Here is a 27,333-nt window from a genome sequence, read left to right as displayed (position 1 = left end):
TATTCAAATGCATAATAATTATTTTTTTGCAATCAGAATATGCAATAATATTTCCTAAGGCTTGTTTTTTGTGAACCAAAGGACTTGTATATAGCTGCTTTATGCAACTTAAGATGTAATAATTTTGCAGATGTGAGGATATAGCCAAATTGAAAAGGAACCACTACATTTTGGGATACACTACAAACCCAAATGTTTAGGTTTGTACATAAGAAACAACTAGAAATGGGGCCAGACTGCCTCCTGGACTGGGGTCTGAATTAAAATCTCATCAAAAAACTTTGGTTGTACTTACCACAACAAATATTTTTAGGATTTAGGACTCGGATAGACTTAGTATTATTCCTACAGCTGTACTCCTGCCAGCAAAAAAAGTCAGGTTTAAATTTTCAAATATTTCACTTAAAAATAATGAAGATTCCAAGATCAGTATGCTTCCCAGCAGAACTTGGATAAAATCAGACACCTCCCTGTGCACCCACATATGCAAGTAAATGTTTCTGTATTTACAAGCTTTGAATCAGTATATAAAATATCCTACAAAAACTGGAGGTGGAAATGATCATCATAGAATGGCATCATGCTGGAAAAGCACAGCAACAATTTACACAGCTGGTAAATAAAACACCCGTCCCACCACCACCTTCGCTGTAGTCCTTTAATTTGGTACCCAAGCCTCTGGGGTGAGCACTGGGCTCATCCCAGGTGTGGCTGCTTCTGCTTCTCCCCTTCCCCTCCAGTTTCCCTGCCAGCCTGTGATGCAGCATTGGTGAGGAGGGGGATCAGATCCATATCCAGAGGGATGGGAGATGCTGCTCAGTTCACCTCCATTTGGTGGCTTTCCTGCTGACATGCCAGTGCTGGGTAAAGGGAGCTTCTCCTGCCTCAGCGCCTTCTGCAGCCTCAGAGAAAAACTTTACTGTACGATTTCCACAGAGCCTCTCCCATAAGACTACAGAGCCCCATGGCACTGAAACACAGTCCTAGCCCCACACAAACCTCATGTTCTCTGTTTATGACCGTTTTTCACTGCCTAACCAAGCAAGGCCAAAGCGTTCATGATGGTGACTCCTTTACCATGAACATACCCAAAGTGTTGTGCTGACCAACCGCTGGCAAGCCGGGAACCTGCCCCCGACAGCTTTTGCCCACAGAGTTTATTCAGTAACACTTTTATCCCTCAGTAATACCTTCTCTTCGAGAACTGTAAAGCGCTCTACAGCCACAACTAGATAGTGCTCCAAAACACCTCAAACAACATGTGTTAGGCCATTATCTGCTTTCCCAGTGGGGAAACTGACTCCAAAATGGACAAGGCCACATTTAGAAACATGGTGCCTAAACAGAAGCACTCCAGCCTTCATTTTCAGAAAAGCTGAGGCACCTACCAGCTCAGCTGAAGCAAACGCAGGCTGCCGTTCTGTTGGCTCCTGAGGACATCCAGCATTTCTCAAGGTGCTCAACAAAAGTGAATTTCTCAAAAATGAATGGGTACTTCTGGCTTTTCCAAGTCTGTGGCAGAGATTTGTATGTCTCTTAGTTAAAACAAGTCCTGAAAAGAGAGAAGAGTTCTACATCTCCCCCAAAATAAACTCTTAACAAACTACTGGCTTTAATAAATTTGGCACTCAAATCAGAGAAGACCCAAAACCATATCCGAGTCTTTTGCCATCCAGGGTCATAGTTCTCACCCTACAGAAAATGTGCTCCTGTGAGCCAAGCAGTTGGCATAAGAAAACTGACTGGCAGTCAAAGACATCTCAAAGCTGGTATTAAACAACTATGTAATTCAGAGAAGACATCAGTATTTTCATCAGACATTTTCCCAGGAGTCTGTTACTAAAAGGGAGACAGTGGGTGGGAAGAAAGCAGCAGAGTCTGGATGATGCCCTTCAAATTATAGTGTTCTCATGTAACATGTGGAGGATTATATGTCGTAGAGGGAAGACTTGTGATGGACTAAATGGACAAATATAACTCATTGCTTGGGACAAATGTTCTGGGAAGTAATTTTCTGATGACTTCGTTTCTTTTTTCTCAATGTTAAATCAGGGATTTGTATTAGAACACTTCTGCTTGGTTATGGAAGGCATCCATTGCCTCCCTCTCCTCTTTCCTCAAATCCAAGGGTGCCTGGGTGAGGAGTCCAGGGGCACAAATAATTGAAGGCAAGAAATGAATTTCAAAAACATACAAAGGTCTGCACTGAGGAAATCTGTATCTAGTGCAAGTAATTAATTATTCAGTCTTTTCTAATCAGTGTAAAGTAGGTTAGGACTGTCCCAACTAGCCTGAGACAGCAGCTAAATGAGAGACTGTACAGACAGATTGCCTTTCTGTTTCTACATTTTCCATCTGATAGTATGTTCAAAGCTATTTGGGGTGAAAAGGAAATTTTGTCATGCATTCTATGTACATATACACCCATCTCTGGTCACAATCATGTCTCACTAGCAACAGAGAAAATATGCTCTTAGTCTTGGAAGAAAAATATCTGCCTTTCCTTTCAGCAAATACATATCTGTTTGAAGTCCAGTAATTATTGTTACCCATTTTGACCACTTCTGAGAAGGGAAAATTAAAGAACTCCCATAAGATCCGAAGGATTACTTTGAAATTACCTTTTATTCAAATATTAAGCTAAATGTATTATTTTTATACAGACAGGTACCAACAGGAACAAGCTGCTTTGCCCACCCAGGATCCAAATGGACCGGATGAGGAGCAACTTCAAAACAGAAGTGATTTAGTTACATTTCTCAAGCTATGCTTTCTGCTTTAGTGGCTAGATACTTCATCACTCCAAATCAAGTATAAATCAGTGATGAGTCCAGCTCATTTGGAGGGTGGCTGATAGTTGTCTCTTTCCAGATCTGTCTATTTAAAAAAAAAAAAAAAAAGGAAAAAACCACCCTTATATTGAGCTTTACCTCTGAAAGAAGGTTTCACGTTAACCAGTAACACTTACAAGTATGCATTTGATATCCTAGGGTCACAGACAGCTCAGGCTGGAGGGAGTTGGGGAGGTCCCTGCTCCGTCCCTGCCGCAGCAGGCTCAGCGCTGAGGTTGGACCAGGCTGCTCAGGGCTGTGCCCCCTCGGGGCTGGGAACCCCCCAGGATGGAGCTGGCACAGCCTCCCCGGGCAGCCTGCCCCTCGGTCCAGCTGGCTCCCGGGGAGAAACTTTCTCCCTGTATCCACTTTGCACCTTTCTCATTTTAATTTATACGTTTATATATGTCCTTCTGTCATGTAGCACTGTGAGCAGCCTGGCTCTGTCTTCATAAAGTACAAACACGCTGTGCACTGTAGACCTCAAGGCACAATAAATTTACCTATGCTTATGTTGTCACTGGCAGGTTGGGTTAAATTACTTTTGGGGGTTACATCGTGAGCTGGCAGCTTCTTTAAACCATGGTGGTTTTTCTAGCCACAGTTCAAGCTGGCCATGTGTGTGCAGCTCTGAAAGTGCTTACTTTTGCATATGAGGGTTGTTCCCTTCATGTCAATGTGACTCTACACCGTGTGGGAAGTAAAACATATATGGAAATATTTGTATGGTCAGGCTGAGATAATGCAGAAGGATCTTGTGAGACTGAGGAAGCAATAAAACAGCAGAATAAATTCATGGATATACATGTAAAGTGATATGGGGAAAATAATCTTAACCTCATATATAAAATAATGGGCTTTGAGCTGACTGTTACCACTCAGGAGAAAGACCCTGGGATTATGTTCTATGAAAACAACTCCTTCCTAGCAATCAAAAAAGCAAACTGAAAGTTAGGAATTATTAGGAAAGGAGTAGAGAGCAAACATAGCTATGCAGCTGTATAAACTCATGGTGTGCCCGTGTCTTGAATACTGCCTTGCAGTTGTCATTTCAAAAAGCATATGGTAGAAGTGGCACAGGTTCAGAGAACGGTGACAGAGGTGGCTACGGGTATGGTATGGTTCCCATGAGGACAATGGCTGAGCAGAGTCAACTCTGCAGCCTGGAAAAGAGGTGGCTAGAGGGATGTTACGACCATGGTCCACCAGAATCATAAGTGGAGCAGGATCTGCAGTTCACCATCTCTTGTACTGAGGATCATCCAGGGAAGCTAATAGGAGCCAGTTTCGAAATCAGCAAAAGAAGGTGACTCGGTGCACAAGGAAGCAGATCTATGGAGCTCATTGTTCAGAGGTGACTTGGGGTAGGACTCAGAAGAAAGATCTGTTGGGAATAAAGAGAGAAACCACAACAGTCTCTGGAAATCTCCCAGCCTGAAACTAGTAGGAATCTGGGATTATACTCAGGAAAAATATCAAATACGCTCATCCTGTCCTTACTCTTTTGGGGGCATTTGTTTACAGTGACAGTTAGTAACAAGACATTGGGCTAGATCAGCCTTGCTCTGACAAAGTATGGCCTTTTCTGTGTTCTTTTCCAGGGTCATAGTGTGTTTGTACTGATGTTTTGATGCCATTATAAATTCAGTTTGTGACCATTATAAAGAAATAAACATTTACAAGAAAAATGAATGATAAAAGTTCTATAGCTTGAAAATCAGGACCAAGAAATTAAGAAAAATATTCTCATTGAAAGACTTTCTTTGTAAGCTAGTAAAGAAAGGTTTAACAAGAACCAGTGATGGCAGCTGAAGCCAGATTAGATGGACTCAATACAGGAGCAGTTAGGTAACATGCAATGGCCTGTGATACACAGAAGGTCAGGCTAGATGATCTAATGTCCCTTCTGGCCTAAATATCTCTGAGTATAGTACTCTGGCAGCCACACAAATGTTGAAAGCAAACTCCAACTCAGCATGTTTTCTGTCAGCCACACTATATCTAGATAGATTTTCATGCCAGGTTTTTTAAAACTTGTCCTGTTGATTTTATAACTGCACTTTATTCCTCTGCTTAAAGAAGATAGTACTGAAATTCTTGGACAACTTAGAGCTATGATAACCTGCAACCTTCAATTTGCATTTATTTGTGTAAATATTTGTTTTAGTTTCAATCAATGCAATATTTTCATTTTTGTCAGCTCCCTGGTATTTTTCTTGAGTGTAGCTGCTCCGAAAATACATTTTTTTCTCCCTCAGTGTAATTTTGATTTCCACATTTTTTCATTTTCACTAGAACTGTAAGACTAGTGAGTCACATATGGATTTCCTGATCAATCAAAGAATTACTCATTCCCCACAGAACGTTAAAAGCCTGGAAAGTTATTCTGGTGTAGTGTGCAGTGCCAGGATGGGGACCTAGGCTGGTTTAAAAAAGGGAAAAAGAAGAAACAATAATATGAATAAATTAAAAAAAAAATTTTGTAACCCAATCAGAAAAGAGAGGAATTATTTGATATTTCCCTGTCCTTTCCTGATTTAATACAGGTGATACCAGGAATTGCTATAAGGTTACTGGCTTCAGTCACTCTCCCGTACCCCCTTCCCACAGAACATCCAGAAATCTCTGCCTTCCTCTGTCCTTTGCGTGATATCTCTCTCTCTCTCTCTGAAACTAATGTTTAAAAATAATTTACATCACATGTAAAAAGACTTTCAAGTTTCCTTTGGAGTAGCCTATTAGTTCTAATCACCTCTGATTCATAATTTTGGGTGGCATTTACAGATTTCTACAAGTATATACAAAATCCATTGAAGATTCCATTAGTCCTGTCTAATAAAATCACATGCTTGAAATAAAACTGCTACTTTATCTAGCTCATAAACTCTCTGTTTGTCTACTTAGAAGACAAATTGTTAGTAGAAGTCAGTGAAACCAAAGGTTATATCTGAATCACTGGTACATCTTAAAAAGCTCATAATCTTATCATGAAGCATGTAAAAGGGCAAAGGTTAGCAGCAGTATCCTACTCTTTATACCATATGGATTTGTTTTCAGAGCAATTCTCTGAGACAAATTATTTATAAGCATTAGTCTGTGGTATCAGATTAATACATGCACTTATGAGTAGGTGGACATGATTGAACAATCGAACAGGATTTTTTCCCTACTAATTAGCAGGAATCTACCAAAGAACTAATGAATAATAATTTAGCAAAAACACGAATCTGTGTCCACCAATCAATTTATCATGCTGACTTAAAGAATACACTAATTTTTGCAATAGTGACACAATAAAATGCTTACTCTTCACCTCCTGTGGAAAAGAAAGTCTCAAAATCAATGCAATAGCACATGTGTGAAATGTGTTGAGAATGAGATAGCTGAGAGATTTAAAAATGTAGTTGCCATAAATGTAGTTATATCAAGTTATTCTTAGGTTTCAGGGAAGTGATGTTATTTCAGGTGGTAGTCAACAAATTCATAAGACATGAATAAAAACAGCTGTACATTTTGATAATGATAACCGAAAAACTTAAACTTCTAAAAACAACAGCCTTAAGTCAGACCCACAAATTGTAAAGACAGTATCCCAGAAACAAGTGCCTGAAAAGAACTGATGAATCAGCACATGGAGAGCTGAGCCTGAGCTTCGTACACAGTCTACAATAAAGGGCTAATGCAATCCTTGTATGCATGAAGAGGGAACCAGTCCCCCTGTGGTGGCAGACTATGGGATTATGGAAATGAATTTATCCCTTATACAGCACAGGCCCTATACATTTTAGAGCGATGCACGATGCGTGGGTGCACATTGTCGAAAAAATGGCAAAACAGTCGGGAGGGTAGAGGAAAGAACAACAAACCCAATTCAAAGACTGGAGAAAATGCTTTCATGTATACAGTTGGTGAGGGAGTAAGAAGTGAAGCTAGCACTATAATTTAGTGGAGGTATACATTTGGGAGAGGACAGACACAGATTTGGAGCCATAAGAAAATCACTGTTTAACATCTATAACAGGTATTAATTGGAAGGAGACCAACTTCTCCCTCAAATGAAAGACTGATTCCAGTGACCTGTATGGCTGTGCTCATATTACCTGACTGCCACAGAGTGCAAATGTAAATGGTTGCCTGTTCCATACAAAATTGTAAGAAGAAGGCTTTAGACATCCCAGTCCCAGAATACCCTCCAGTGTGTACAACATATGGTTTCAGTGTGGTAAGAACTAACTCTGAGCCACTGGAGTGGAAAAAATGATAACAGCAGATATAAGGCATGCATTGTGCAAAGCCTGATCCAGGAGGCATGGTCAGAAAATAAGCACCATGATAGGTGCTGCAACCAGGACAGGCATTCCTCAGCCTGGTTTCATCCCAGCTGTCTTTAGACACTTAATTCAGTTGCAAGACCAGTACATAGGAAGACTGCATCATCAGAAGAGCTTGCTTTTCCTCCAGTGACTGTGCAATCACTGCTGAAGACTGAGTGGCCCTTTATCTGAGCAGACCCTGACTCAGATCCCTCAGGTGGCAAAGAAACTTGAGTGATGCTAACAAAGGCAGTGACAGCTCTTATAACTACTAGAATTACAAGGCACCAGAGCAGGCACCTTGAATTTAAAGGTGAAAAGTATGAATTAGTTGGGCTGTAGGCACCTATGGGCATATGTGCACCATACATTTCAGCTCCGTGCAACAGTGACCCTGACTACTTCTGAGCAAAGCGCCTCTCATTCTCAGCTGGGTGCAGGGCACTGGCGAGGCACTAGCAAGGTGCCAGCAGCCCATCCATGATTTGGCACCGCTCTGAGCAGAGAGAGAGTAATCAGTGCTCCCACTTGGCGTGCATGATGAGCTGGAGCAGTCGCACAAACACAGCTGTCCTGCTGCTGATTACAGCTCCCAGTCTTCCTGGTCTGACTCAGGTACTTCCCGACACCACAGCAATACTCCAGCTGTGGGCCCACTACTCGTGGGTGATGGGACTGAGGAAGGCTCCTGTATGGAAATGCTTGTCATGCTCTTTGACACGTGCAGAAGATGAACAAGGAATAGTCACTAATTAAATTTTAGTATCCCGAGTGAAAGTACACTGGCTTCACAAAAACAGGGGAAGTGTATTCATATTTAAAGGTAAAATAGATAGCTAGCTTGGGTTGAAAAAACCAAGAAATTTCAGTATTTTTTAAATATTCAGAAAGTTGGGGTTTTTTGCTTAACAAGTGATATTAAGTCCAGTTATCTTCTTCAACCCAGCAAAAATCCACTGACTTTCACGGTAGCTTTGCCTATGAAGGAGCTGCAGGACCAGATCCATAAACATAAATTAAATTGCTGAGTCTGTTTCTTAGAGTTTGCAGTCATTAATTCCTTTAATTTTTCCTAGTTCAAGCCCAATAGGTAAATGACAGCAACACCTACCAATAACCATACTTAATAGTTGGTCATTGCTTTCATTAAAATTCCTTTTTTCTAAATTTTAGACTGCAGAAGGAACTTGGCATAAAATTCCTCAGCCTGGAAACAATTTTTATGTTTGCACATTTTCAAAGGGATCTCTTTGGCCTCTTTTAAGTCACAGAGGAAACATAAGAAACAGACAGCATTTAAGAAGGGACTTTTCTTCTTATTGTTGCCTTGATGCAACTCATGTGTGGATGGAAATCCTTTAAAGGGTGTATCAGTATATTCGTTAACAGACCTAAGATTCCCTCGTTTTTCACAGAGCACCTGCGTGTGTTTATAAGTGATGTACAGATATCAGTGAGGGGCCCAACCGGCAAAGTCTGAGTCTGGATTCGATCATCCTGAGAGCTCAGTGGTTTTGGATCGAGGGATTTAATCTGAGCCCATTTGTTGTAATGTATTTTAAAGGTGAAAGGGCTTTTCTTCTGCCAAGATGACAGTATAGGGCTGGAGGGATTTGCATTTCTCTTGCAGCTGTAGACATCACTAGCAAATATGGCCTCAATTCTGGAAGCGGCTTAGCTCGAATAGATCTCCACCGTGACATAGCGCTCCATTACAGCCAGTCTTCAGAGGCAGAGTAAGCCACGCCAGCTGCAGCATGAGGTCAGAGATGACCAGGAGAGTACACTGCAGTAACACCTCAGCATTGCCCTCCTGAATATCACTGCAGCACGAGCCTTCGGTATTAGTGCCCTCAGCATTGGGGGAAATGTTCGGCCTCCAGGCAGTTTTTCTGACATTTAAGGTTCTCGCTAGAGATTTGTGGTTTTTAAAAACTAGATTTTCAATAGGTGGGACAATAATCTGAGCCTCTGTGGTCATCAGCACCAAGAGCCTAGGCTGCGGGTCCTCCCCCACACCCAGAGCCTGTGCAGAAGGAGGGGTGGTCGCGGAGGAGATCAGAGGGGGACAAGGCAGGCTGTGCCAAGGGACAGGAGCACTCAATTAAAGTTTATCTTCAGGTGTCTTAACTGAGTACCTTATTAATCTCCTTAAAACTAATTTACCTACAGGCTAGTGCTGGAATTTCCAACTCCTGACATTCCCCTTCCCCAGGGATTGCTCCAGTGAATGAGCCCCCTGAATTTTTCATTGAATTCTCCCCTTCCTGGATACCTCTTTTCCTCAGCCTTTCCTTAGCAGAAGGCGGCTTTGATTAAGATCAGCACTTGACCTGAACCTTGCAAACTCGCTGCCTCTGAGTATCAGAAAGCTGGGTAAAGTGTGCTTGCACGTTGTGCTGATCAGCCAGGGAGGCTGACTGGGCAAAACCCACGTTCTCAGAAATATTTTCATACAAAAGCTTCAGAATGAAACTTGATGGTAAAGCCATCAACTTTCCATTATGAAGTAGCTGCAGTTCCACTATACAATTTCCTATTTACTGTTGGATTCCAAGTCTTCTTGTTTTACTATATTTTTCCCAAGAAAATTAGAAATTTATCACTTTTGAATGATGCTATAAAGTGAGCAGCTGTCCTGGAAAAAAAGTTGGGGTTTTTTTTTGTTATAGTTGATGAGGTAAGGGCTGATTCTCATGAAAGAAAAGCTTATTAGGGACTCATTACAATAAATAAGGTCTTTCAGTTCCAAAGATTATATTATCAGCAAAGTTATTGCATAGAAATCTATATCTACCTGTGTACAGACACATACACATTTACACACATGCATATACATGCACTTCAAAAACTGTACTTACTCATGTTTGCTTTTGAAAAATACATACTCTATGAAGGTAAATTCATATGTAACATTGATTGAAGTTTGCTTTCCTTGTATTTAAAATCCAGGAAGCATGTGATGCAACATCCTACAGTCTCTGTGCTACATCTGACTAGCTCACATTGAATACAAGCTCTGTTAAATCGAAAGGATTTCTGGTTTGTTTCAACTTGAAAGTGATTTAATATGAGGCCCAGAGAGAAAATCTGTCTCAGTAATCAAATTATAACAAGTAAGGATTAAAAGTATTAAGAAGTTTAAGCAATCTTTTAGCTGCCCTGTGTTCTTGAGGTCATTTGAAGCTGGCTGTGGGAATAAGTAAAATAAAATAACAAGAGGGAAAAAACAAAGTATTATAGAAGGGAATCAAAGAGCGTCCTTCAGGATTAGATTATGGTACAAGAAAGGGACTGTAACATTTTCCAGGATCCTTAATTCATTTTCCTTTGGGAAACATTTTAAAAAGCGTATTTTAATACCAATCTTTCTTTTCTTTCCTTCTAAACTGGATGTACTAACACTTAAAATTTTAATGTTTTTATCTTAAAAAAATGCAATAAATGCTGATAATGTCCACTAATTCACAAAATAAACAGCATTCCCCAAATATACAATTTTAGGGATTGGGCATATGGTATTAGTTGTTTATTATTTGTTGTATACACACATATATATAAAAACAAAAGAGCATATTCAGCCTAAATCAATAGTGGCAAATGCATTAATATCAAGTAACTTTATAGCAACTTATGCAAGTGCCTCAGTACAAAAGACAGTCATGTCTGCTTTCATAGGTCACTTTAACAACTTTTACAACGAGACAAACAGAACCAACTCACTACTAAGGTACTGGTGGCACCTCCAGCTTGATGCAGGAAAGCACTGAGGTGATGCTATAAGGAGATATACTTTTTTCTTTTCTCTAAACTTGTTTTTCTTTCAATGAGTAGCATCTTTCCCAACAGCTAAAATCACTTAATGTCCCTACAAACACCTGGTGTATCTTTTGAGGTGAGTCCCACTAACTTTTATTCCCTCAGCCTGCACCAGCAAAGCCAATTATGAAGTGGAAAAGGTGAGGACTTGCAACCACAATTAGTTTCCTCAAATTAATTTTGTTGGGAAAAAGTAGGAAACATTGAAAATTACTTTTACTTTATACTGATGTTCTGTTTCCAAGAAAATTTTTTAACCAACTCATCCTCATTTATCTATGTGGTAAGTCCTGACAAATGCATATGTATGGATAACTGTTGTACATGGCTGAGATTTACTTGAGAGCAACAGCTCAGGTCTAAACAATTCTGCTAAGAAAGCACCTTGTCCCCCATCACATCCACATACTGTCGTATGCTCTGTGGGAAACACAACCCACAAGGGACCAAGCAGACACCACCCCTCTGCTCAGAAGTTACAGCCTGGCTGCTGCCTAGTCATAGAATCATAGAATCATAGAATGGTTTGGGTTGGAAGGGACCTCAAAGATCATCTAGTTCCAGCCCCCCTGCCATGGGCAGGGACACCCTCCACTAGACCACATTGCCCAAAGCCCCATCCAACCTGGTCTTAAACACTTCCAGGGAGGGGGCAGCCACAACTTCTCTGGGCAACCTGTTCCAGTGCCTCACCACCCTCACAGTAAAGAATTTCTTTCTAACATCTAATCTAAATCGACCCTCCTTCAGCTTAAACCCATTACCCCTTGTCCTGTCACTACACTCCCTGATAAACAGTCCCTCTCCATCTTTCCTGTAGGCCCCTTCAGGTACTGGTAAGCTGCAATTAGATCTCCCCGGAGCCTTCTCTTCTCCAGGCTGAACAGCCCCAACTCTCTCAGCCTGTCCTCATAGGAGAGGTGCTCCAGCTCTCCGATTAGCTTCGTGGCCCTCCTCTGGACTCGCTCCAACAACTCCATGTCTCTCCTGTACTGGGGCCCCCAGAGCTGGACGCAGTACTCCAGGTGGGGTCTCACAAGAGCAGAGTAGAGGGGCAGGATCACCTCCCTCGACCTGCTGGTCACGCCTCTTTTGATGCAGCCCAGGACACGGTTGGCTTTCTGGGCTGCAAGCGCACACTGCGGGCTCATGTTGAGCTTCTCATCAATCAATTACCCCCCAAGTCCTTCTCCCCAGAGCTGCTTTCAATCCATTCCCTGCCCAGCCTATAGTCGTGCTTGGGATTGCGCTGACCCATGTGCAGGACCTTGCACTTGGCCTTGTTGAACTTCATGCGGTTCACACAGGCCCACCTCTCCAGCCTGTCAAGGCCCCTCTGGATGGCATCCCCTCCCTCCAGCGTGTCGACCACACCTGGTGTCATTGACAAACTTGCTGAGGGTGCACTCAATCCCATTGTCCGTGTTGCTGACAAAGATGTTAAACAGTGCCGGTCCCAGTACCGACCCCTGAGGAACACCACTCGTCACTGTTCTCCACTTGGACATTGAGCTGTTGATCACAACTCTTTGAATGCGACCATCCAGCCAATTCCTTATCCACCGAGTGGTCCATCCATCGAACCCATGTCTCCCCAAGGATGTCGTGTGGGACAGTGTCAAATGCCTTGCACAAGTCCAGGTAGATGACATCAGTTGTCCTTCCCTTATCCACCGACGCTGTAACCCCATCATAGAAGGCCACCAAGTTTGTCAGGCACAATTTGCCCCTATTGAAGCCGTGTTGGCTGTCACCAATCACCTCCTTGTTTTCCATGTGCCTGAGCGTAGTCTCCAGGAGGGTCTGCTCCATAATCTTGCCAGGCATGGAGGTGAGACTGACCGGCCTGTAGTTCCCTGGGTCTTCCTTTTTTCCCTTCTTAAAAATGGGGGTTATGTTCCCCCTCTTCCAGTCAGCGGGAGCTTCATCAGACTGCCAGTCACCATGCAGAGGGAGAGAAAAAGTAAGATCAGGGCACTGAGCATATTTATTTATATATAATTAAGGATTTTAATTAGGCTGTGATGAGGGAATTGTGGACATCTGATAATAATTAGGGTTTTTCTAGCAAAAGAAAACTTGTTTGCACAATTAAAAAAAAAAACCCAAAACCTAAATGAAGCAACATAAGCCAAAACACACAGTGCAAACAAGTTAGTGTCCAGGTTTGATTGCTAAGCCTTCAAAAAGCAGCTGCCAATATCCATTAGATGGTCTTTGCATCAGAAGTTCACTTCCCAGAGAAAACAGTGAGTTTGTACACTATTACGCATGTAGGTGTGTGGAGGATTTTTTTTAGAAAAAAGGGGGTGGGTGAAGCCTGTGTTGGGTTGAGTGACCCCCTCTGGATATGGCTAGAGTGTCAATGGTCTCCACAGAGTTAGCCACTTCACTGGTGGGCTGGCCAGGGAGTACGGAGAGCAAATCGTTTCCAAAGGTGGTAAGCTATGCTTTCTTGCTTTCCTTTTTTTTTTCCCCTGTAAACTGAGAATATAACTGACTTAGCTTCTGACACATAAATCCAGCGAGCCACTTTCTTCCACAGTGGCTTTAATTTCATTATCCATGTATTTTAAATCAAGCTGTTACTGTCTGGGCAACTTCATTAAGAAAGTCTCCAAGGCACGGGAGCTGAGGGACCTGGCACAGCTGTGACAGGCAAGCGCAGCTGGGTCCCGAGCCCCCCACACAGCTGCGGCAGAGGGTCCCACTCCCGTGGGCCAGAGAGCTGCAGTGCCAGCCGGACACGGTGAGGGACACGGGGAGAGCAGCTTCATGGCAAAACTTGAGGCAGGTGAGGGTGCTGGTCTCCAGGAATTTTATTCATGACCTAAAATTATGGTGTATATATAGCATTTATACATATATATACACACGCACACATTATATTTTTTTATATGTATACACATACATATGTGTACATATTATATTTTGGCCCAACTATGCTGTAACTTTGGTCATGTTTTTTGGACAAGATATTTGTGAAAGCAGTGACAATTTTTTCTTCAATACCTTTTGTCTTTTATACTCTTTCTGGTTTTGGGGACTCATAGTCCCAAAATCTGAAAATCATCCACCTGCACCAGACAGACCTTAATAAGTCATTTTTATTGAAACATTGGCCCGTATATTTCTCTGACTTGCAGAGATAAATGTGATTTACTTTTCTTCCAAAGATATGGTGTTGACTTTTTAAGTTTATTGTGCATGATTATGAAAATACTGTCACTTAATAAAAATGACATTTGTTTTTTACCTAAGCACTTTAGTTTTAGTAGCTGTGATGCTGATATGTTCCCGGTGTGGAAAACAAAGCTCAGCAGAGGCTGTTGTTAGTTTTTGAGTAAATACATACACAAAACTTTATGTGGATGTGTTCATCTAGAGCATTGAGAAGAGCTCACACCTACTTAGGTTGTATGTAACTGCCTGAATCTCACCTTGTTTTCTTATTGCTACCACCCTGGCTTTCCTTTCAGGAAGTCCTTGGTTGTGGAAGGACTTGGGTCCATGCCTGCTGGATTCAAGAAGCTGTCAGTGAAGGACACTTGATAAAGGTCTGATTGCAGTTCTTTATTTGGCAATGACTTCGGAGTAGTTTTTCATATGCTAAGGGAGCTGGCTCTTGAAAGCTCACTAGGAGATATGAAGCTCTCTCATTGGAGAGGGAATCTGCTAGGAAAAGCTTTTGATGAGATCTTTTAAAGGATGTAGAGGAGAGGAAACTATTTGACTTTTTAAACATACTTGGGGCATACCCTACAGATCTTCATTCAGGCGGTACCAGTGATTTCAGAGAAACTGCTTTGGAGAGCCAGGGGTTTGGTTTCCTCTAGTTACCCAGTGCACAGATAGCAAGGGAGAGAAACAAACTCTTATACTGTCTTCTTCTTGTCTGATTGCTAAGACTTTAGCTGTAGGATGAAAACAGACAGGACAGGATAGTAAAGACATCCAAGAAACCATGGGTAAATGGGTGCAGCGAGGGAAGTGCACCTCCTCAGAGGAATAATCTGCCTCTCGGTCAGAAGTAATATCTCAACAGTGACTTGGATCTAGTCAGCAGTAAAATAGATCCATAAAGCAGTAAGAAGGGTCCAGGTCATCCACGGATGAGAGGGTGTAGACACAGGGCATCTCCAGGAAGAGAACAGACAACAGATGGAGCAGTACTTCAACCATTGACCCGTAATAAGGACACAGCCATGACCAGAGCTACTGGTCACCAGCAATGATAAAGCCACTGAGCCCTAAACATGGGCTCTGGCTTAAGAGCTAAATAAGGAATCCATGTATGCTTTTAAAAACAGCAATATATTTGCCCACCATCAGGTTTCCTGACTGTTTTGTTTCAGGGCTAGTGGGCTAGTGCTTGTGAGGTCACATCTGCAAAACATTGCAAGTTAGCACAGAACTGGAATCCAAAGAAATTTAGTCTACTGAAAAGAGGATTTTCAAATGCTCTACAGTCTACCATCAGAAGAAAGAATACTCAAAAGATGTCTGCTAGAGACATTCAATTCCTTTTCTTTTTAATTCCAATAACTATCATGTCCTCTGCATCCCATCTCACCAGAGGAAGCTACAAACTGTGTACCCAGAGATTGTAACACACCTGTCACCACCTGCAATATGACTTCAACCGCAGATGTACGAAGTACTGCATTTTAAACTGAAGCATTTCTCTCAGTGGAGAAATCCTCTCCCAGCCTATGACTGTGACACACAAAGTTAAATTAAAATTAGGACAAAATCTGGGAGGATGATTTAAAATGAGAATCAAAAGGTTATAAAGCTAAATTCTTTTTCAGAGCCAGTGGTTGTCATAGTAACCACTTGTACAACTTTTTTTTCTTGGAAACCCAGAGTAAACACTTATTAAAGTGGGCCTCAGTGATACAGTAACTACATGAATTTATTACTATTTGCAGTCAGAGCTGGGTGAAGAAATCCAGGAGACACTATTTCAGAATTTGTTTTCCTTCTCAAATCAAAGGTCCAATGATACAAAGTCATTCAAGCAACCAAGGAGTGGGAGATGCATGTTTATTGTCTGTTTTGGCCCATCCCTGAGGCCATCCCAGGGGTCCTGCAGCTGCAGCCAAGCAACCAGCTTCATCTGGGTCAAACTCAAAGGCATGGATACTACACTTTAGGCTATCGTGTTGTGAAGAGTATGACATGATGTACAGCTGGCATGGCAAATTTTATTTAAAGAAACACAGTATTGAATTAGTCTCATTTTTCTGTAGTAATTAGGTTGTGTTTTTTGTTTGCAGCCAAGTGTACAAGTTAAGTGTCAACTGGAAAGAGCAACACATAATGCAAGCTGCCTGCTCTCCAGACTTTAGCTGTATGGGACAAACCAACATCCCATTACACAAGATAACATTGAAATTATACATAAAGTATTCCAAGGTGAATGGTTTGGGTATGTTAACCCATGCACTTGAACTGCTGTGGGCATCTACAATTCGAACTTTCAACATTTCAGGTGCTTTGGATCACCCTCCCCACCCCCAACAAAAAAAAAAAAAAAAAGAGTATGTACAGACTCAGGACCAATTTGTTCAATAAAGACACATGCAAATAGGAAATTCTTGATTTCATGTGAAAACACAGTCAAGTCATATGAAGTCCTAATTTACGTTTTAAAATTAAAAAGATGAAAAATCTTAACATCTTCTTTTAAAGTCTTTTTTTAAAAGATGAAAAAAATGAAAACTTTTTTAAATTTGGAAAATATGTCTGTAACATTCACCTTTTCTTTATTAATCAGCAGTACTTAATTATAACTTTGGATATAGACATTCTGCATCTACCTTAGACTGACATGGATAAAGGAATCAAAGGCAACTCTGATTAAACTGATTTGTAAAAGCAGGGGTCAAGTGTTGAAATCCTAGCCATATTTATTAGAAAAGTATTGCTAATGTAAACTATATATAAGTGACATCGGATCTACAAGAGACAGTATCCTCATTGCAAGTAACACAAAGTAGAACAGCTCTACCCTGAAAACATTGTAATGCATGCTAGGTCTAAGAGGTTTTGGACGTTTGACCTCATACCACTCTCCTCTTACTACTTATTTCTGTGATTTCTGCCTTTTCTTCAGCAAAATAGAGATGGACACAGCTTCACATCTAACTCGTAGCCAGAGCTACAAAGTTAGTGAAGGTAAGAAAAACTCCTATATGTTCAAGGTTTGCATTAGGAGAGTGAGATCTGAGCGCGTGTCCTCACAAAAACAGAGGAATGGTGTTGGAACCCCAGTCTTCCCACCACAAACTGATTTTTTTCTTCACTAGGCTGTGCATCAGACTTCTGCCTATGTGCCTTTATGTTCTCTCTTCAAAGCCTCTGTGCTGGGATGGTACTCAAAAAAAAAAAAAAATTGATGAAGACTGTCTCAGCTTCAGCATCCCCTAAAGGCTGGCTTGAGGGTTCTCCTGTGTCATAACAATTTGGGAATGCAGACTGTATTCCCTTAGGAGCTCAGTCAAGAGGCAACTGAATATTTTACAGTAGTGTAACCTAGTGGGAACTATTTTTGTGGGAGAGGGGAAAATGGAACATTGTGGACATAGTATCAACAATAACTTCATTTTCTGAAGACTGACTTTGGGAAGTGTTTTGTTTTCTCAACAACACCTACTAAACTAAGCCTCTCTGAGAGACATATAGAAAACACATTGGCTACATCTATACTACTAAATCAAATGAGCGTGGGACTGTTTTCTGTCACTGAGTCCAACTGGCATGGAGCAGCCTACATCCGTACTCCTAATTTCTCATCTTCCAAAACATGCTGGTGGCAGCCAAATTGCCTGTGATCTCTGAATGACCTTTGGCCTCTGGAAATCCTTACTGTACTCAGCAATTGTTTGGGATAGTGCTTGCTGGTTCAGGTCAAAACCATACTAGGAACCCTTCTAACAATTTAACATTTAATGACTGAGTTATCATGTCCAGCTACATTCCCAACACATTCTAATTTATTAATATAGATGCTGGCATTTTAAATCTTCTCCAAACAAGCACAGATGTGAGTTAGGAGTTAAGCAGACGGTCAGGACTGGGGTAGTTCTGGAAATATAGACAATTAAATTCAATTAAATTTTCAGTTTGCAAGACAGAAATTTGGATTTTGACATCCAGACCACCTAAGACTTCACCTAGGTATATGGTGCTAAAATGTCTTGATCTGACTCTATAATTTTAGTGTAGCAAATTGTGCTGGTTTTGGCTGGGGTAGAGTTAATGTTCTTCATAGTAGCTAGTACGGGGCTGTGTTTTGGATTTGTGCTGAAAACAGTGTTGATAACTCAGGGACATTTTGGTTACTGCTGAGCAGTGCTGACACAGAGCCAAGGCCTTTCCTGCTCCTCACCCCACCCCACCAGTGAGGGGCTGGGGGTGCACAAGGAGTTGGGAGGGGACACAGCCGGGACAGCTGACCCCACCTGACCAAAGGGATATCCCATACCGTATGGCGTCATGCTCAAATGTCATGTTTTCCGAATGACCAAAGGAAAGCTTCTAGGCTCACTTTGCTTTATACACAGCACAATTTCCCTCTCATGACACAAACAGCCATACAGATGTTTCTTAGCTGCATGAAACACAATATAAAATTTCTGCAGGAAACCAGAATTTGTTCTGGTTTTTCACTCTGCATAAATTTTTCTACACAGCTCTATTTAGGACAAAATTCTAGTTTAAAGTATCTATTTCCCATTTATTGCTGGCTTGTGATATTATCATCTATAACTCTTTGCACTATTCCTTTCACTATTTATTCAGCTTTTAAATGTCCAAAAAAAGAAACACTAAACTTGAGCCTGAATCATGATCTGCTAAAAAGGACTCCCAATAAAATTTGCTAGATTTCTGATGGACATGGGAATCTACTGTTGCAATACCCACTGAGGATTCAAAAGTGTAAAGCCTTAGGCGAGGTGGTGAATGTGTTATAAAAACAAAAGTAGCTGATGCATAAATATGTCATATTAATTTTTCAGTCTTGGGTTGAACAGCACAGGGAGTTCTTCTACGTACTGTGGGGAAGAATGATAATACCTAACACCTTCCTTTGGAGAACTACAGTGGAGAAAAGCTGGTCCCTTCTTACCGCAGCTCTTCTTAAGAGCATGCCTGGTTGCTTTGCTGATGGACACAGAAACTCTCCAGCTCAGTTCACTCACTCACTGACTTACTGGCCCTATGAAGTAGGTTGTGATGTTTACTATGCTGTGAGACTGTATAAACTCTGGGCTGCAAAATGCGTATTTTCCTGCATTTCTAAGGCTCGTGTATGCTCTAAAATGTGCTATACATACAAATAAAAGAGGCATGGGATTTTAAAGCAGATAAAAACATACTGGACTGGACAGGCCAAGTTCTTGTTGCGCAGAACCAGGGACCAAAAGACATCTTGGTGCCTGAAGCAGAAACAAACTAAGCCCAAGCATCTCCATCAACACACTGGAAAGTGACAGGGAAGGTGGGAAGGAGCTAAGTCACCCTGGATGGAGGGAATCAGTGAAAGAAAGGAAAAAGTTGAGATTAGCAGTCTCTCCTCTAAGTATATATCATAGTTACCTAAACCACAAGTGGAAGCTTCTATAGTTTGTTCCTCACCTTTTTCCGTTGCTGCAAACGGCAGTAGATTATGTACTTACTTAATTCAAAGGATAAACTTTACTGTTTCAGCATTCAGGGCAGAATAATAAAGAATAACTAGCATCTCTATTCCACTTAGAGAAAAGTCAGCATCCATACACTCTTTCGTACAGCTGAAGTAAAATCAACTTGTCAGGAGCTATGAGATAAACGAGACCTTAGAAAAGAATCCAGATCTTCAAATTAGAGCTAGTGAGGATTTTTTTTTTTTTTTGACAAGACAAATTTTATGTGCATACATTGAAACATGCTGCTTTAGTTAAATCTAAGTTTTCAGCAGAAACTTCACATTTGAACTAGTTTTTCAGTGGAAGAAAAAGATTCTCACCTGTTGAACAGTATTCCAAGTACGGATAAAGAAAGAGGTACACCTAACTTCAGAATAGCCAAAGCATTTGACAGTGTGCATGAAAGATCTAATTCATGTTCCTGATCAGAAGCAGGAAAAACTGAGTTTCTATCTCATGTGACTGTCTTAATTCCTGATCTAGTCTACCCTCTCTGTTCTCTTACTGTTCATGAACCGTTTCGAAAAGTTTCTGGATTTTTCTTGGGGTAGAAAAAGACCTTTTAATCTATATACTTTTTGCAAGATGGAAAACTCTTTTTCCTCCCCACCTCCACTTCTGATCTCTACTTTTGCACCTGCTACACTGAACATTGCTACAATTGTCTGGAAAGCAACTCTCGAGGCCACAGAGGCAAATCATTTCTGTGCCCAAGAGCTGATCAGTGCAGGAGAAAAAGTGCGTAATCAGGAAGATCGGTTACGACTCTTTGATTCTCCGCCAGCACGGGCCACAAAGGCAGCGTGCGTTAGAGCAGCCCTCAGGCTGGTCTAACCTACGGCAGATGACAATGGTCTTAAGGTGGCAAACTGCCAGCTGGAATTATATCTGGAGCATAGTAGCACTCCGGTCTCATCCCCTCCAGCGTCTTGGCATTATTCTTGTATAGGCTGGGACTGGTAAGATTCTGAGGCATGCCAATCTAACATCTACTAAAAACTCCTTTCTGCTGGGAAATTTTCATTTGGCCAGATACAACTGAATTCCTGAGGCACAGAGAGGCCAGCATATGGAACTGAATCCATCCCAGTGTCTTTTTGGTCTATCATCTTGTTAACTCATCAGTTAACAAGATCTTCTCAGCTTAAAAGAGCCCTGCTGCGGTGTCACATTGTGGTGATCCCACAACTTTATAGTACGCTTTGCACTAGAACTCAATGTCACTGACGCATCTCAAAGTGAGAGGTCACATCAAGAAGAGAATCAGCCAAGAAATCTGACAAAATGCAGCTTTCTTGGTGTTAATGGAGCCAAGATTCACAAAAAAGGCTGTTTCTGAAGACTAAGAGATAACAACACTGCTGGTGATAACCACCATCTCTTACACAATTGCTGCCATGGTTACAGAAAGGCCTGTGCAGAGAAAACGTAGCAGAAGAAAACAGGGTCTTAAATCAAGCTTTTATAAATATGTGTATGTGTGTGTGTGTGCAAGTTTATAAAATGACACTCCAAAAATCTTTTACCCAACTAATACCCCCCAAAAAAACTCGTTAAAATAATACATTTTCACAAACAAACAAACAAACAAAACCCAACCAACCAACCAAAAACCCCTTCTATTGCTAGCCAGTATAAATGGGCAGTTCAGGTACGAAGGCAGGAGGACTATAAACTAACAAAAATTAGCACACAGTTGCCAAGTCTTTTCCTTGAGAGGAGAAATACCTTTGATTACTGAGTTTATCTTCTATGCTTTCAGTAACAAGCATCAAAGCAACCACCTTGTCCAGGAGATGTAGCTGGAACAGCTCATCTGAACCCTATGGCTCTGCTTCCCTCACTGGCATGTTCTTCCTCAGGCAAACTGCTTATCACCCATGTGCTCCAGCATACTGCTGGAGACCACTTTTTTAATTTCCTAGACCAAAAACTTCATTTCAGAGTCCAGTTCTGGACTGTCAGTAGCACCTAATCACTCACCCATCACGAGAGTTTTAAAAGACCGCTTTGAAACTCATGGAAGTAAAGGTAAAATAATTCTTGTGATCTCTGTACATTTAGTTCAAAGGAATATTAGGCAACAATTTCTAGCTGGCTAAAATTAAGAAAATCCTAGACAGATGTCAGTTCAGGATAATTTTCCTGTGACCTGCAACTCAACACCTGCTTAATTTCCTTAAGCATAAACCTTTGCTTTCATGGTAAACATAACAAACACACAAACCACTTTACCCATCTTGCAGGTGGAGGACAAAAGGGTTGGTAACTGGAAATGGCAGCAAACGTAGCTTCTGCTGTATTTATATCCCTTCTCACTGCACTTCTCAAAAACACCTGCTCATTGATCAAGGTTCTCCAGCAAGTTAAAGGAGAAACATAAGATCTTTCACAGAAAGGTGGATGAATTTCTGTGTAAAGTCCCCTCTAGGACACAGTGGTTTTGATGGCAAAACAAGCTAGTATTACCCTCTGCAGTATTATCTGTCTGCAATATGCGACATAATGTTAGGTGTTGAATTTAAAAGCCTACTCTTCTTTGTCATGAACTTATCTGTGGTTCTTATCACTGTGGCATTTGCTCCCTAAAATTCTAGACAAGAGTTTACTTTCATGCAACTGAGTCAGAGACACAGATGTAAAAGAAAACAAACCATCAGGTTTTGGTGTCAAAATTAAGACATCCATGGCCAAATTTTTTAACATATTAAGCATGGTATAACATATGTTAAAAGCACAGGGATCAGAAATTTCAATGGCACATATGAGGACTCAACTTTTCTGCAAATCAGAGCTTATGCTCTCCAGTCAAACATAGAGAAAATGAGTCATGCATATGCAGTAACTACATGCAAAGGACTGGGGATAAATAACATTTCCACCATCTTATCCCTTTGTAGCAGATGAAAAAACAGAATCCAATTCTTTATTGCATCAGACAAAGACCTTAATAATGCAAATGTGCTTTTGGTTTTGGCAGCCCTTTCCAATTTCTGCAAAGATTGGGCCTTTTAGACAATCACTACTCAAGCCTGATTCATTTCCAGAGCAGTTCCACTCAATGCACTGAACTGGCAGCGATCTTGTGGAAACAGGACTACAGACTGAGGTAAATTAAGGTTATCGTGAGCCATATGGAAGAATAATGGATTAGAGTTCCACAGGAATATAATGGTATGCCTTTTTTTGTAATAGGTTGCCTTTACAATCTTAGTATGTTTTGGGGGGGGGTTGGTTTGGGATTGGTTTTGTTTTGCATTTGTTTCTCTTAAAGCTTGGGAAATCTGAAAAAAAAAACCAAAAAACCAAACCAAAAACCCAACCCTCATCTCCTCATAAAAGCTCATATGGGCTTTACAGCAGAGCTGGCATCTTTGGTTGCTTGGCAAAAATCTCTGCTACCTGAAGTAACTGGAAGTGGATGAAGTAACTGGGAAAAATAGCAGGCTGCTATATTCCGTGTGAATCAGCCTCTAGCCATGAATGAGATATTTGCTTTCAGCAAACATCCTTGAACTTTACTAAGTGCTAGACCTGCATGGAGAGCATTCACATCACCTAGCCTTGGGCAGCAGGTTGCTCACTGGTCAATGAAGGGAGATAGGCCCAGAGGTTTATTCAAAAATAGGAAAAGGCCTCGAGATCATCTAGCTTGTTCCTTGTCCTAAGACAAGAAAAGTCATTACTTATGCCTAGTAAGATAGATAATCTAACCTGTTCTTGTAAGCTGCTAATTCTGTGAAAACTTCACAACCTTCCAAGGCAACCTGTCAGTTCATTATTCTTAGCGTTAAAAGGTTTTCCTAATCCTTACCTGTATCATTGTCACTCCAATTCAAGTCTTTTTTTTAACCATCATTTTGGTCCTACCGACAGTGGATATAGGTGAAGGACTTTCAGAGAGTGATTCAGAGCAAGAGTCTAAGAACAGAGAGTTTAGAGAGATCTGCTTTGCAATATGGCCAGCTCAGATCAATGCCTAGCCAGAGAGATAGATCTAATCAGTTGGATTAGGCTGTTGGCAGTTGGACCAGATGATGGTTGTAGGTTCCTTCCAACTCAAACTAAACTATTCTATTCTATCCTATTCTAATTATTTTTAAACAGTATTTCCCTTTAGGATAGCACTGGTTGCTTGTCATGGCAAGAATGAGAATAAACTATTTTTTTCAACACTGAAATATATGAAACCCATGGCCTGAAAACTGAAAACTAAAGAGCACAGGGAAGTGGAAAAGGAAAGAAAAGCCAGTGGCACACAATGTTTTAATTAATAATAGATTGCTGGAACTGGGAAATCATGAGAAAAGTCAATATCCTTTACCTCATAATAAAAGTGGTTTTAAAACCTTTTAATATTATTAAACTAACAGTTTCAAATGCTTTAAAATTCTATTCCCCACTAGGCTGGAGATGTGAAAACTCACAGAGGAGTCTCTTTCAATAGCGGGCTGGCTGATGTGACAAAGAGCGTGACTCTCTTTTAATTCTTGAGTTGTTTTTAGTTGGTTTTTCTTTAATGGAAATCACAGGTAATGAGACGCATATAGCCTTGGGGGGAATTTACTCACTCCAGCAGGAGTACTTTCTTGTTTGACTGAAATATACTAACTGTGGCCAAAATGGTCTCAATACATACCGCAAAAGTTGAAAAAATTTAATGAATAATGGCATGCTGGGACCACCACCTCATAGGGTTTTGAGGAAAATCTTGGTGGTCTTCTCACTTTGGCACAGGAGATTCAGGGCCGTATCTTTGGAGAGGCTGCACGCTATTTAACACAAAGCCCAGGAAGGGAACAAAAGGTGGTGCCATCTAACTGTGGTAGCAGTGTAAAATCCAAGTCTCTGAAGGCCTTCCGTGCCAAATCAATAAAATGCTATTATACCTTTAATCTCATTGTCAAAAAATAATTAAAGTTTCTTTAGATACCCAAAGCACTTGCAGTAACCATAGTTTTCCTAACATTCATATCTCACCCTCATCATCAGTTCCCCCCACACTAAAAAAGTTAACAGTGTATTTATTTTGATGATGTTTTCTAAGGCCAAGTCTTCCTTCATTTAGCTTTTCTTGCGGGAAAAAAAATGAGATCATATCACTAGAGGCAGCTTTTGGTAAGTTTAAGCCTTGCTCTGATCTCATTTTTTACACAGTGGCTGTCCTGTATGATGTCTAGACTGTTAAGTGATGTTTAGACTGTTAAGCGGTCCAAATACTGCTAAAATTCATGAGGGCTGTCCACTTCTGTTATGAAGAGAGACAAAGACCTTTATATCTGTATTCCAAAAGTCCCTTTTTCTACTCATAAAGTAACATTAATTTTTCAGAGATCACCTTTTCCTTTGGTTACCATTAGGAAACAAAAAGCATTTTACTGGGCAAAGGAGAAAAACATGCATTCAAGTAACAGTTGATGAATACACTACTAAAAATAAGTCTTCTGTTTGTTTTCAGTTGAGGACAATTTCGTGGTGTAGAAATACTTCTTAAAGTTTTCTCTTCTCACCAGGGAACTGATTTATTGACAACCAATTAGTGCTTCCAGATAAATCTCTTGTGTTTACAGCAATATTTCAGCCTCATTTATTTTTTAACTGTTTAGTTTTATGTTCCCATAGACTTGTGGAAATTAGTTATTGAAAAAGCTATTTCTTCAGTTTTTCCATCTGCAGGTCAGCGCCAGATTCTTCCTTATTTCATGGCTTAGAGAGCTTTGTTCAGGCTCTTTTTAAATATCCCAAAGGATGGGTATTCTACCACTTTTCTTGGAAAAATTTCTACAGCTTAATAGACTTCGTTATTAGCAAAAAATCCCATAAATCAGCCTAATTTTCCTATGCTACATTTAAATCTGTTATTTTTCTTAGATACAGTGTCCTGGACCACTCTGCACAATCCCGCTTCCTTCCTTTCTTTTTAACATCTTTCAAAATTCTTGGCTTATTTTTCTGCCCTAAAAACTGTTGTTACCTGTTTCTTAGGAGCAAACCCTTTTCTTGGCAGGAGACAACCAGGTAATGCTGGGTATATCCTATTTACACAACTTTTAACAGCAGCTAGATTTTTTATAAAGTTAGATGACATCGTCCAATATTACACTGTGGTAACTGGGTATAGGCAGACCCAAAAAATCACATCTACAGAATGCTTACCTAGCAAAATGTGCTTTATGTGTGTTTACTTCTGCTAAGATGCCCATGTTTGTTCAACCAGACTGTAAAAACTCTGATAAAAAAGCTGAGAGGTGCTACTTTTTCCTACTCTTCCTCTTGCGACCTTTCTCTGTGAAAGCACGAAAGTGAACATCAGGAAGAGGACAGCTAAGCACAACTTTGTTTCTGTTCATGATGCGCATTTGCAATGTTTGAATAGCCGCTGTCTAAAACCATCAGCAGTGCTGCCACTGAGCAGCTGGAGAGGTGGTTATGGAACATCAGGCAGGACCATGAAGACGCTATTTTTCCTCTCATCAGCAAAGGTAACACGTGACCAGAAAAGCAGATGAAACTATTCTCTCACCCCTAGAGATGGATATTGCAAGGTACATGTAAGCTCAGAGGAAAACAACTTTTATAGCATCTCTACTTTTTTGTGTACCTTCCAAGGCCAGCACAGCCTAACTCACAATAACTTAGCTTTGTCCAGTTTCAGTAGAAAATATAATTCTGTGTGAAATTTATCAATTTGAAAGAGTAAACAACAAAGTTGTCAGAAACCCCTGAAAGACAGGTCAGAGAAAGAGGTATAGGAAACATAGTCTTCAGCGGGAGTATAACAACCAAATACGCTCACTAGCTAATGAGAACAAATACATTTGAAAAGATCTCTAGTGAACTGACAAAATTTTAATAGGGAGGGGAAAAAAAAGATGAAGTCACAAGTTTATATGGTATAAATAATTTCTAAGAGTATCAAATTTCTATATGGATTTCCTATTCCACAAATCTTAAAATGTTTAGCCATGTTTTCTGAGAAAGCACTATTTTTTTTAGCTTTTCCACAGGTCAAAATTACTTTTTTCTGTCGTCTTGAGCTTGGAAAAAACTCCAAGACAAATGATGATACCAGCTCTTTTTGTCTTGCAAATGCTCTTTGAGCAAATGAGATAAATATGCTGCCAATAAGCATAATTGGGGAAAGTCTTGCGATAAGACTCCATAGAACATTATTGCATATTCATATAACTGGGACTCTACCCAACATTTATCATGATGTTTTTCCTATAAATCTCAAAATCCTCAAGTGAGGATGATGACTGTATACATACAGCATTTGTATGGAAAAACTGAGCAAGAAAGTACTATAATAATCTGGAAACAATTCCTCAATGTGCTGTTCCTTCCAATAACACCACTTGTCTACAGTACACTGTGGCAAAGATTGCAGATTATGACTCTATTAAACATTTGGCTTACTGTATAGTTTTAAAACAAGTAGTTCTCCGGGATTATAAAATAGTAGTACAAACTGGAGGTAATAGCGGACATAAAGTTTCCCTTGGTTAATCAAGTACTTGGCTACATGCTTTTTTGCTGGGATAGCAAACATTCATAGTTTATGAATTTATCCAAGGGTAGCTGCAGAGTTTGCAATGCATTTCTGCTGAGGAGATTAAATAGTCAGGCAGTTTAAGTGTTTAGATTCAGATCTTCCACAATACATGGGTGTCTGCA

Source organism: Grus americana, chromosome 3 (assembly GCF_028858705.1).
Source record: "Grus americana isolate bGruAme1 chromosome 3, bGruAme1.mat, whole genome shotgun sequence".
Lineage (NCBI taxonomy): Eukaryota > Metazoa > Chordata > Aves > Gruiformes > Gruidae > Grus > Grus americana.
This window is presented reverse-complemented; position numbering follows the sequence as displayed.